Raw genomic sequence first — 14,095 nt, forward strand, 5'->3', positions numbered from 1 at the left:
TTTTTTTTAAATATGCAAATTTTCCAGCTCCCCTAGAGTTAAACATTAAATTTTTACCTTTTTGGAATCCATTCAGCTGATCTCCGGGTCTGGCGCTAGCACTTTTAGCATAGCTTAGCGTAATCCATTGAATCTGATTAGACCATTAGCATCGCGCTAAAAAAATAACCAGAGAGTTTCGATATTTTTCTATTTAAAACTTGACTCTTCTGTGCATCGTGTACTAAGATCGACGGAAAATTAAAAGTTGCGTTTTTCTAGGCAGATATGACTAGGAACTATACTCTCATTCTGGCGTAATAATCACGGACTTTGCTGCTGTAACATGCTTTCAATAGCAAAAATCATAACTTTTAATTTTCCGTCAATCTTAGTACATGATGTAACTACAGAAGAGTAAAGTTTTAAATAGGAAAAATATTAAAACTCTTTGGTTATTTTTTAGCGCGATGCTAATGGTCTAATCAGAATCAATGGATTATGCTAAGCTATGCTAAAAATGCTATCGCCAGACCGGGTTGCACTAGTCGTTCGTAAGTTCTTATTTAAACTGGGACGTAAACTCCAAACTAGAGGCTTAGTAACTACTAGCTAGTTTATAACTAACTTTTTACTTAATTCGGTTGCACCATTTGTTCTTAAGGCAGAACGTAGCTAGTAGATCGTAAGCTCTCCGTAAAGTAATGCGTTGTCGCATAGAATGACGTCTATTTTTCTTAACCCAATCACAAGCCTTATAATAGGTAAACAGGAAATAGTCTGAACAGTACGTAATTTCAAACTCATTCTTGTCTCGCCTAAACTGAAAGTTAAAAAAGACGTTAAAGCAAGCGTTATCAAACTTAAAACACTTTTTTTTAAATATCTATCCCACACATGGAGGAGAAAATAAACAGGAAGAAATGTTAAATTTTATTTTAATTGATGGATACACAGAAAATTAAACAGTTCTTGAAAACTCGTTGACAAACTTGCGACTCTTCATAATTTATATGAGCTCATCGATGTAATATAATCTGGCTGATATCTTATACAAATCGTTATTCATGGACAGAGGCTTCCGTAAATATTTAGTTACAACGTATTGTTACGTTTAAACTAAGTTTAATGGTGCAACGCAAAACTATTTAGTAGTGCGTAAGTTGTAACTTAGTGCCCATTTACGTCGTAACTAAGCTACGTTGTAACTTACGCACAGCTGGTGCAACCGGCCCCTGGAGATCGGCTGAATGGATTCCAAAACGGTAAAAATCAAATGTTTAACTCTAGGGGAGCTGAAAAAGTTTTTTTTTTTAAAGTGGAGTGTCCCTTTAAGCCTCGATTTCAATTCATTATATTAGAAATCAAGTGATGTCTAATATGACACTTAAGGGGTAAATTCCCCTTAACTAAGAGAATAATTTAAGGGTGTTGCATACAGTATAATCCCTTAAATGGTTCTCTTAGGTAAGAGTAATCGTTAAGTGTTTCACGACAGGGACCCAGGTTTGTCTTTATAAAATACTATTGTTGCCATGGAGACGCAACAGAAAAAACGTAAGGGTTTTTTTCTGCAACACCCTTAAGTTTAAGGGAAACATAAGGGTGAACTTAAGGGAAAATTACACTTGAGGTGCTTTATGCAACCGGGCCCTGACATTTTGAGTATGTGGTATGTTTAGCTGCGAATCAAAATTGTTACTGCTTTCGTTTCTATATAGAAGGAGCGTATAAATCAGGTGCTTAGATATCGATTGTCTCCGCATACACGCTTTGCATCCGTTTTAGTATACATACTGCCGAAGTCTTAATACTAATGTATGGTAGTATGCAATTTAACATTGTTAAAACTGATTCAGTAAAGAAAAACAGTTTTTATTCAGGTGTGAAAACCATAGTGCATCTAAATCTCATACTGCTTCTAGTCGTGACATTTCAGAAGTGTGAAAAATGCACGCAAGGTCAAGGTCGTTTCTCTCTTTGTGATCACCGACTGTCAGAAATGAGACTGAGACATAGATGAGCTCTCACTGTGTCAGCTGAAACTGCAAACACCAACCACTTCCTGCAGTGTGTGTCTATATATGTATGTGTGTGTGTGTGTGTGTGTGTGTGTGTGTGTGTGTGTGTGTGTGTGTGTGTGTGTGTGTGTGTTTCTTTCCCTCTGCACTGCATAAGTGCCAAACATCTTCATCCTGGTTTCACTATATTAGTGAGGTCATGTCATTGATTTTATATCAGGCTAATGATATTTTCTATTCTCTAACCTTAAAGGTGCCAGAGAATGTAAAACTGTATGTACCTAGGCATAGATGAATAATAAGAGTCCTGACCAGAGGTGGGAAGAGTAATAAAATATTGGACACAAGTAAAAGTACAGTTACTTTAATGAAATGTAACTTTAGTACAAGTAAAGTTACTGGTCTAAAAATCAACTTAAGTAAAAGTAAAAAGTAAGTCATTTTAACTTTAACTTTAAATGTACTTTTTTAGCAGTGGGGTGAGGTGGGGTATTCTAGCGTAGTTGAAAAAGGACAAATAACTAGTTGTTTTTAATTGAAAGAACACAATTTAAAATTAAAGTGCAATAACAAAAAGTAAATAAAATTAAAATCTTTTTTATAACTAAAAACATGCATGTAATGCTTTTTACAGGTGAATTATGCACTTTTGAGGCAAAAAATTTGGTCAGCTAGTAAATACGATCATTATAGTTAGTTGTAATTGATTTATTGCTGTTAACGTTACTTTATTTAACTATATATTTAGACACCATTTGCGTTTACTATGGTTAAAAACTTAAACTTACTGCCGCCAGCTAATATATCTTTTGCATATTGAGCATATAATTAATAAATTAAGCATAAAGCTTTGATGATGCGCGTCCCCGCGTATGCGTTTAATCAAAGTATTATTTAGACGCAATTCGCATTTACTATGGTTAAAAAATTAAACTTACTGCCGCCAGCTAATATATCATTTGCATATTGAGCATATAATAAATAAATTGAGCATAAAGCTTTGATTATGCGCATCCCCGCGTATGCGTTTAATCGAAGTATTATTTAGACGCAATTTGCATTTACTATGGTTAAAAACTTAAACTTACTGCCGCCACCTAATATATCATTTGCATATTGAGCATATAATAAATAAATTGAGCATAAAGCTTTGATTATGCGCATCCCCGCGTATGCGTTTAATCGAAGTATTATTTAGACACAATTTGCATTTACTATGGTTAAAAACTTAAACTTACTGCCGCCAGCTAATATATAATTTTTATATTGATCATATAATAAATAAATTGAGCATAAAGCTTTGATTATGCGCATCCCCGCGTATGCGTTTAATCAAAGTATTATTTAGACGCAATTTGCATTTACTATGGTTAAAAACTTAAACTTATTGCCGCCAGCTAATATTTAATTTGCATATTGATCATATAATAAATAAATAGAGCATAAAGCTTTGATGATGCGCGTCCCCGCGAATGCGTTTAATTGAAGTATTATTTAGACGCAATTCGCATTTACTATGGTTAAAAACTTAAACTTACTGCCGCCAGCTAATATATCATTTGCATATTGATCATATAATAAATAAATTGAGCATAAAGCTTAGATGATGCGCGTCCCCGCGTATGCGTTTAATCGAAGTATTATTTAGACGCAATTTGCATTTACTATGGTTAAAAACTTAAACTTACTGCCGCCAGCTAATATATAATTTTTATATTGATCATATAATAAATAAATTGAGCATAAAGCTTTGATTATGCGCATCCCCGCGTATGCGTTTAATCAAAGTATTATTTAGACGCAATTTGCATTTACTATGGTTAAAAACTTAAACTTATTGCCGCCAGCTAATATATAATTTGCATATTGATCATATAATAAATAAATTGAGCATAAAGCTTTGATGATGCGCGTCCCCGCGAATGCGTTTAATTGAAGTATTATTTAGACGCAATTCGCATTTACTATGGTTAAAAACTTAAACTTACTGCCGCCAGCTAATATATAATTTGCATATTGAACATATAATAAATTAATTGAGCATAAAGCTTAGATGATGCGCGTCTCCACGTATGCGTTTAATCGAAGTATTATTTAGACGCAATTCGCATTTACTACGGTTAAAAACCGCCAGCTAATATATCATTTGCATATTGAGCATATAATAAATTAATTGAGCATAAAGCTTTGATGATGCGTGTCCCTGCGTATGCGTTTAATCGAAGTATTATTTAGACGCAATTCGCATTTACTATGGTTAAAAACTTACACTTACTGCCGCCAGCTAATATATCATTTGCATATTGAGCATATAATAAATAAATTTAGCATACAGCTTTGATGATGCGCGTCCCCGCGTATGCGTTTAATCGAAGTATTATTTAGACGCAATTTGCATTTACTATGGTTAAAAACTTAAACTTACTGCCGCCGGCTAATATATCATTTGCATATTGAGCATATAATAAATAAATTGAGCATGAACCTTAGATGATGCGCATCCCCGCGTATGCGTTTAATCGAAGTATTATTTAGACGCAATTCGCATTTACTATGGTTAAAAACTTAAACTTACTGCCGCCAGCTAATATATCATTTGCATATTGAGCATATAATAAATAAATTGAGCATAAAGCTTTGATGATGCGCGTCCCCGCGTATGTGTTTAATCAAAGTATTATTTAGACGCAATTCGCATTTACTATGGTTAAAAACGTAAACTTACTGCCGCCAGCCAATATATCATTTGCATATTGAGCATATAATAAATAAATTGAGCATTAAGCTTTGATGATGCGCGTCCCCGCGTATGCGTTTAATCGAAGTATTATTTAGACGCAATTCGCATTTACTATGGTTAAAAACTTAAACTTACTGCCGCCAGCTAATATATCATTTGCATGTTGAGCATATAATAAATAAATTGAGCATAAAGCTTTGATGATGCGCGTCCCCGCGTATGTGTTTAATCAAAGTATTATTTAGACGCAATTCGCATTTACTATGGTTAAAAACGTAAACTTACTGCCGCCAGCCAATATATCATTTGCATATTGAGCATATAATAAATAAATTGAGCATTAAGCTTTGATGATGCGCGTCCCCGTGTATGCGTTTAATCAAAGTATTATTTAGACGCAATTCGCATTTACTATGGTTAAAAACTTAAACGTACTGCCGCCAGCTAATATATCATTTGCATGTTGAGCATATAATAAATAAATTGAGCATAAAGCTTTGATGATGCGCGTCCCCGCGTATGTGTTTAATCAAAGTATTATTTAGACGCAATTCGCATTTACTATGGTTAAAAACGTAAACTTACTGCCGCCAGCCAATATATCATTTGCATATTGAGCATATAATAAATAAATTGAGCATTAAGCTTTGATGATGCGCGTCCCCGTGTATGCGTTTAATCAAAGTATTATTTAGACGCAATTCGCATTTACTATGGTTAAAAACTTAAACTTACTGCCGCCAGCTAATATATCATTTGCATGTTGAGCATATAATAAATAAATTGAGCATAAAGCTTTGATGATGCGCGTCCCCGCGTATGTGTTTAATCAAAGTATTATTTAGACGCAATTCGCATTTACTATGGTTAAAAACGTAAACTTACTGCCGCCAGCTAATATATCATTTGCATATTGACCATATAATAAATAAATTGAGCATTAAGCTTTGATGATGCGCGTCCCCGTGTATGCGTTTAATCAAAGTATTATTTAGACGCAATTCGCATTTACTATGGTTAAAAACTTAAACTTACTGCCGCCAGCTAATATATCATTTGCATGTTGAGCATATAATAAATAAATTGAGCATAAAGCTTTGATGATGCGCGTCCCCGCGTATGTGTTTAATCAAAGTATTATTTAGACGCAATTCGCATTTACTATGGTTAAAAACTTAAACTTACTGCCGCCAGCTAATATATCATTTGCATATTGACCATATAATGAAATACGTGCCATGGATATATACTTTTATCCTTTACATGTTTATTGTCTTCTATCTAGTTTTCCTGACCCTGGCACCTGGGGCCGGTTGAACCAGCCGGACGTAAAAAAAGTTGTGTGTAAGTCGTACATCGGGCATGGTGTCAAAAAACATGTGCAAATGAGCAGTAAAAACCCGGTCGGCAATTCCAATTTCTGAAGCCTACTTTCCATAGGAATTAATGAAAACACTTGTTTCGCGTTAGTGCACACGCACATTTAAACTCTGAGTATCATTAACTTACCTGAACATGCTTGCGCAGTTTTAATGTCGAGTTTCTATAAGATGCAAGTGCACCTTAATTGTGCAAACACTGCACAAAAAAGCTATTGCCTTTCTTGCACCTATAGTCAAAGTGGTCGCTTAAATATGGCCAGGGGTTGCTTTCATAAGAATCAAATTCAGGGTCTGCATCTCTGGCATCATCTCCATGGTTCTTTTTGTGAGTTTAGCACGTTCCACCGGCAATCAATCAGTATCGCGCATTTTTCACCTTGCATTATTTTTTAAATCCATAACGGATATGATTTAAGTTACCGAAGTACAATACTTAAAAAAAATACTTAAAATTAGATAAAAGTAAAATAACAGTTTTTAAAAACTAGTTAAAAAATAAAAGTACTCAAAAAACGACTCAATTATAGTAACGCGAGTAAATTCTTATGTAAACCTTGTGCATGCAAAAAGACCACTGGACATAACACCGACTGTGACGTTACAGTCAAAATGTACACCCGCAACATTAAATGACACATTAAATTAATTACAATGTTGTTACAATGCTAAAAACAAAGTTGTGACTGCCGCTTTAGTGCTATATGCTAGTTAATGCTGGCTGAAGTTCTACTATTGATGTTACAGTAAAAAAAATAAATACTTGATTTACCCTACTTGACATTTTATTGTGGCTACACAATTATAATACAGTTATCAAAGCCACACCTCAAAACCACAGTCTGAGGTTAAACACAGTAAGGCCTTGTGATGTGTGTGGTTTAGGGTTAAAGGTCAATCTCCTGTAAATGTAAATATTCTGTACAGTTTAGATACACCCTGACACAGTCGGACCCACCCACCTGAATTTCGCACAATATCCAGCTCTCTGCTTTAAATAATATCAGTGCAATATATAGTGTTTAGTCTGACTGGGTGCGAGACAGATAAGACAGGGTGAATGTAATTTTTAAAGGTGTAATAGGGGAATACAGCCTTCTTTAGTGCATCCCTTCACCTCCCCCCAAAGAAAATGCATGACAAAACATCAAACTTAAGATTTAAATTTAACAAAATGTATTATAAGATAAATGGCACCATCGTGGGCCCCCTTCCCTCCAGTTTGAGAACCACTGTGTTAGTGGTTGTCAGTTCTAGCTACACCCCTGGAGTGGTCTGACTGGTTCACACTAACCACCCCTCATGTTCCCTCTCTCTCCGGTATACTTACCCACTGCATGAGAGGACAAGGAAAGGAATGTAATCCAACCACACACTCATAGATATTACCTCTCTCGCTCTCTTTCTCTCTTTCTCTCTCTCTCTCTCTCTCTCTCTCTCTCTCCCTGGTCTTATAACCCACTGCATGAAAGGACAAGGAAGGGAATGTAGTCCAACCACACAATCATAGATATTACCTCACCTCCTCTCTTTCTCTCTCTCTCTCTCACACACTCTCCCGAGATATTGCTGCCAGTCCGGAATGTTTTTCTTAGCCTCTCCTACACACTTTACACACACACACATGTACAAATCCCTCGCTCTCTCTTTCGGGGTGGGTGGGTCTAGTTTAGTCGAGTTTTACCATGATAAACCCCCTCACTGTGATCTTGCCCACTCTCATGTCTAAACCTGTCTGTTTTAGTTAGATGTGTTCTGATGTGTGTTTGGGTACGTTGTGTCTTCCTCTTACACACAGGGTCCAAAATTAACTTTCTGCCACACCTTTTATTTAACTTGAGAAAACTAAGAAAATGCATCAGGGAGACTGCTGACATCAACGTAACTAAGGACTTTCTTTTGTACATTTACGTCAATACTGCTTTCATTATTATGGTCCAGTAACAATCTTACAGATATCGCTACTTCACTTTAGTACTATTATTACCAAATACATCATTCTATCTGGAAATTATTTTGAATACGTACGTGTGCTTAATTTCCGGATGACATTCAAAGATATAGTTTGGAACGTTGGGTTGAAAATAACCCTGTGCACAATGTTATTGATATACATGTACAGATGGATAGATTATTTATTTAAAAAGCAATAAAAGTGAAAAAATTAAAAACCTTTTTGAGCCAGATCAGCTCATATTATAGTCAGGCCTCACCTAAATCCAGTGGCTGCAGGTGACTTCTTTTTTGAGGGTGCACACATGTATTTAGCCTTTCATGTCAAAATATGTGTTTGGCACGTCATGTAATCCTTTGTGCATCACGCGTCATGTCAAAATATCTGCCTGATGCAGATGCTTAGAAGGGGTTAATGATAAAAGATATTCTTGTGTTTGCCAGAAACTTGCTTACTCTCATGTGTAATCAGAGTTTAGTGTTAAGTTAGTGTCTTGTGAGTATTTTGTGTAGTGACGCATGATGCACAGAGGTTCACATGATGCAGCGAACACATATTTTGACATGACAGACGTGACACATGACGCATCGAACACATATTTTACATGAAGTGCCACACAATTGATGCACTGAACACAAATTTTGACATGACGGGCCACACACACGACGCATTAAACACATATTTTGACATGCCAAGCCACACACATGACGCACCGAACACATATTTTGACTTGACGGGCCACACAGACACGACACATTCAAACACATATTTTGACATGCCAAGCCACACACATGACGCACCGAACACATATTTTGACTTGACGAGCCACACACATGACGCACTGAACACATATTTTGACATGACGGGCCACACAGACACGACACATTCAAACACATATTTTGACATGCCAAGCCACACACATGACGCACCGAACACATATTTTGACTTGACGAGCCACACACATGACGCACTGAACACATATTTTGACATGACGGGCCACACACATGACGCACTGAACACATATTTTGAAATGACGGGCCACACACATGATGCACCGAACACATATTTTGACATGACGAGCCACACACATGACGCACCGAACACATATTTTGACATGACGGGCCACACACATGATGCACCGAACACATATTTTGACATGACGGGCCACACACATGAGGCACCGAACACATATTTTGACATGACGGGCCACACACATGAGGCACCGAACACATATTTTGACATGACGGGCCACACACATGAGGCACCGAACACATATTTTGACATGACGGGCCACACACATGAGGCACCGAACACATATTTTGACATGACGGGCCACACACATGACGCACCGAACACATATTTTGACATGACGGGCCACACATGACACATCAAACACATATTTTGACATGACGAGCCACACACATGACGCATTGAACACATATTTTGACTTGACGGGCCACACACATGAGGCACCGAACACATATTTTGACATGACGGGCCACACACATGAGGCACCGAACACATATTTTGACATGACGGGCCACACACATGACGCACCAAACACATATTTTGACATGACGGGCCACACATGACACATCAAACACATATTTTGACATGACGAGCCACACACATGACGCATTGAACACATATTTTGACTTGACGGGCCACACACATGAGGCACCGAACACATATTTTGACATGACGGGCCACACACATGAGGCACCGAACACATATTTTGACATGACGGGCCACACACATGACGCACCAAACACATATTTTGACATGACGGGCCACACATGACACATCAAACACATATTTTGACATGACGAGCCACACACATGACGCATTAAACACATATTTTGACTTGACGGGTCACACCATGACGCACTGAACACAAATTTTGACATGACGGGCCACACACATGACACGCCGAACACATATTTTGACATGACGGGCCACACACATGACGCACCGAACACATATTTTGACATGACGGGCCACACATGACACATCAAACACATATTTTGACATGCCAAGCCACACACATGACGCATTGAACACATATTTTGACTTGACGGGCCACACACATGAGGCACCGAACACATATTTTGACATGACGGGCCACACACATGAGGCACCGAACACATATTTTGACATGACGGGCCACACACATGACGCACCAAACACATATTTTGACATGACGGGCCACACATGACACATCAAACACATATTTTGACATGACGAGCCACACACATGACGCATTGAACACATATTTTGACTTGACGGGTCACACCATGACGCACTGAACACAAATTTTGACATGACGGGCCACACACATGACACGCCGAACACATATTTTGACATGACGGGCCACACACATGACGCACCGAACACATATTTTGACATGACGGGCCACACGTGACACATCAAACACATATTTTGACATGACAAGCCACACACATGGCGCACTGAACACAAATTTTGACATGACGGGCCACACACATGACACGCCGAACACATATTTTGACATGACGGGCCACCCACATGACGCACCGAACACATATTTTGACATGACGGGCCACACACATGACGCACCGAACACATATTTTGACATGACGGGCCACACGTGACACATCAAACACATATTTTGACATGACAAGCCACACACATGGCGCACTGAACACATATTTTGACATGACGGGCCACACACATGACACGCCGAACACATATTTTGACATGACAGACAAGACACATGACGCATCGAACACATATTTTACATTAAGGGTCACACAATTGATGCACTGAACACATATTTTGACATGACGGGCCACACACATGACGCATTGAACACATATTTTGACATGACAAGCCACCCACATGACATGCCGAACACATATTTTGACTTGACGGGCCACACACACACACGACACATTGAACACATATTTTGACATGACGGGTCACACACATGATGCACCAGACACATATTTTGACATGACGAGCCACACACATGACGCACCGAACACATATTTTGACTTGACGGGCCACACAGACACGACACATTCAAACACATATTTTGACATGCCAAGCCACACACATGACGCACCGAACACATATTTTGACTTGACGAGCCACACACATGACGCACCGAACACATATTTTGAAATGACGGGCCACACACATGATGCACCGAACACATATTTTGACATGACGAGCCACACACATGACGCACCGAACACATATTTTGACATGGCGGGCCACACACATGATGCACCGAACACATATTTTGACATGACGGGCCACACACATGACGCACCAGACACATATTTTGACATGAAGAGCCACACACATGATGCACCGAACACATATTTTGACATGACGGGCCACACACATGACGCACCAGACACATATTTTGACATGGCGGGCCACACACATGACGCACCGAACACATATTTTGACATGGCGGGCCACACACATGATGCACCGAACACATATTTTGACATGACGGGCCACACACATGATGCACCGAACACATATTTTGACATGACGAGCCACACACATGACGCACCGAACACATATTTTGACATGGCGGGCCACACACATGACGCATCGAACACATATTTTACATGAAGTGCCAAACAATTGATGCACTGAACACAAATTTTGACATGACGGGCCACACACACGACGCATTAAACACATATTTTGACATGCCAAGCCACACACATGACGCACCGAACACATATTTTGACTTGACGGGCCACACAGACACGACACATTCAAACACATATTTTGACATGCCAAGCCACACACATGACGCACCGAACACATATTTTGACTTGACGAGCCACACACATGACGCACTGAACACATATTTTGAAATGACGGGCCACACACATGATGCACCGAACACAAATTTTGACATGACGGGCCACACACATGACACGCCGAACACATATTTTGACATGACGGGCCACACACATGACGCACCGAACACATATTTTGACATGACGGGCCACACGTGACACATCAAACACATATTTTGACATGACAAGCCACACACATGGCGCACTGAACACAAATTTTGACATGACGGGCCACACACATGACACGCCGAACACATATTTTGACATGACGGGCCACCCACATGACGCACCGAACACATATTTTGACATGACGGGCCACACACATGACGCACCGAACACATATTTTGACATGACGGGCCACACGTGACACATCAAACACATATTTTGACATGACAAGCCACACACATGGCGCACTGAACACATATTTTGACATGACGGGCCACACACATGACACGCCGAACACATATTTTGACATGACAGACAAGACACATGACGCATCGAACACATATTTTACATTAAGGGTCACACAATTGATGCACTGAACACATATTTTGACATGACGGGCCACACACATGACGCATTGAACACATATTTTGACATGACAAGCCACCCACATGACATGCCGAACACATATTTTGACTTGACGGGCCACACACACACACGACACATTGAACACATATTTTGACATGACGGGTCACACACATGACGCACCAGACACATATTTTGACATGACGAGCCACACACATGACGCACCGAACACATATTTTGACTTGACGGGCCACACAGACACGACACATTCAAACACATATTTTGACATGCCAAGCCACACACATGACGCACCGAACACATATTTTGACTTGACGAGCCACACACATGACGCACCGAACACATATTTTGAAATGACGGGCCACACACATGATGCACCGAACACATATTTTGACATGACGAGCCATACACATGACACTCAGAACACATATTTTGACATGGCGGGCCACACACATGATGCACCGAACACATATTTTGACATGACGGGCCACACACATGACGCACCAGACACATATTTTGACATGAAGAGCCACACACATGATGCACCGAACACATATTTTGACATGACGGGCCACACACATGACGCACCAGACACATATTTTGACATGGCGGGCCACACACATGACGCACCAGACACATATTTTGACATGACGGGCCACACACATGATGCACCGAACACATATTTTGACATGACGAGCCACACACATGACGCACCGAACACATATTTTGACATGGCGGGCCACACACATGATGCACCGAACACATATTTTGACATGACGGGCCACACACATGACGCACCAGACACATATTTTGACATGACGGGCCACACACATGACGCACCGAACACATATTTTGACATGGCGGGCCACACACATGATGCACCGAACACATATTTTGACATGACGGGCCACACACATGATGCACCGAACACATATTTTGACATGACGAGCCACACACATGACGCACCGAACACATATTTTGACATGGCGGGCCACACACATGATGCACCGAACACATATTTTGACATGACGGGCCACACACATGATGCACCGAACACATATTTTGACATGACGAGCCACACACATGACGCACCGAACACATATTTTGACATGGCGGGCCACACACATGATGCACCGAACACATATTTTGACATGACGGGCCACACACATGATGCACCGAACACATATTTTGACATGGCGGGCCACACACATGATGCACCGAACACATATTTTGACATGACGGGCCACACACATGATGCACCGAACACATATTTTGACATGACGAGCCACACACATGACGCACCGAACACATATTTTGACATGGCGGGCCACACACATGACGCACCGAACACATATTTTGACATGGCGGGCCACACACATGATGCACCGAACACATATTTTGACATGACGGGCCACACACATGACACACCGAACACATATTTGAAATGACGGGCCACACACATGATGCACCAGACACATATTTTGACATGGCTGGCCACACACATGATGCACCGAACACATATTTTGACATGACGGGCCACACACATGATGCACCGAACACATATTTTGACATGACGAGCCACACACATGACGCACCGAACACATATTTTGACA

The 14,095-nt window shown here is 39.9% G+C and overlaps 1 long non-coding RNA gene across 1 annotated transcript in view; it reads left to right on the forward strand.

The window, feature by feature from the left end:
* LOC141366158 (uncharacterized) overlaps positions 1 to 14,095 on the forward strand; it is a 106,227-nt gene that overhangs the window by 31,703 nt on the left and 60,429 nt on the right. The gene's annotated exons all lie outside the window — the stretch shown is intronic.

The sequence above is a fragment of the Misgurnus anguillicaudatus genome, chromosome 9 (genome assembly GCF_027580225.2).
Source record: "Misgurnus anguillicaudatus chromosome 9, ASM2758022v2, whole genome shotgun sequence".
Lineage (NCBI taxonomy): Eukaryota > Metazoa > Chordata > Actinopteri > Cypriniformes > Cobitidae > Misgurnus > Misgurnus anguillicaudatus.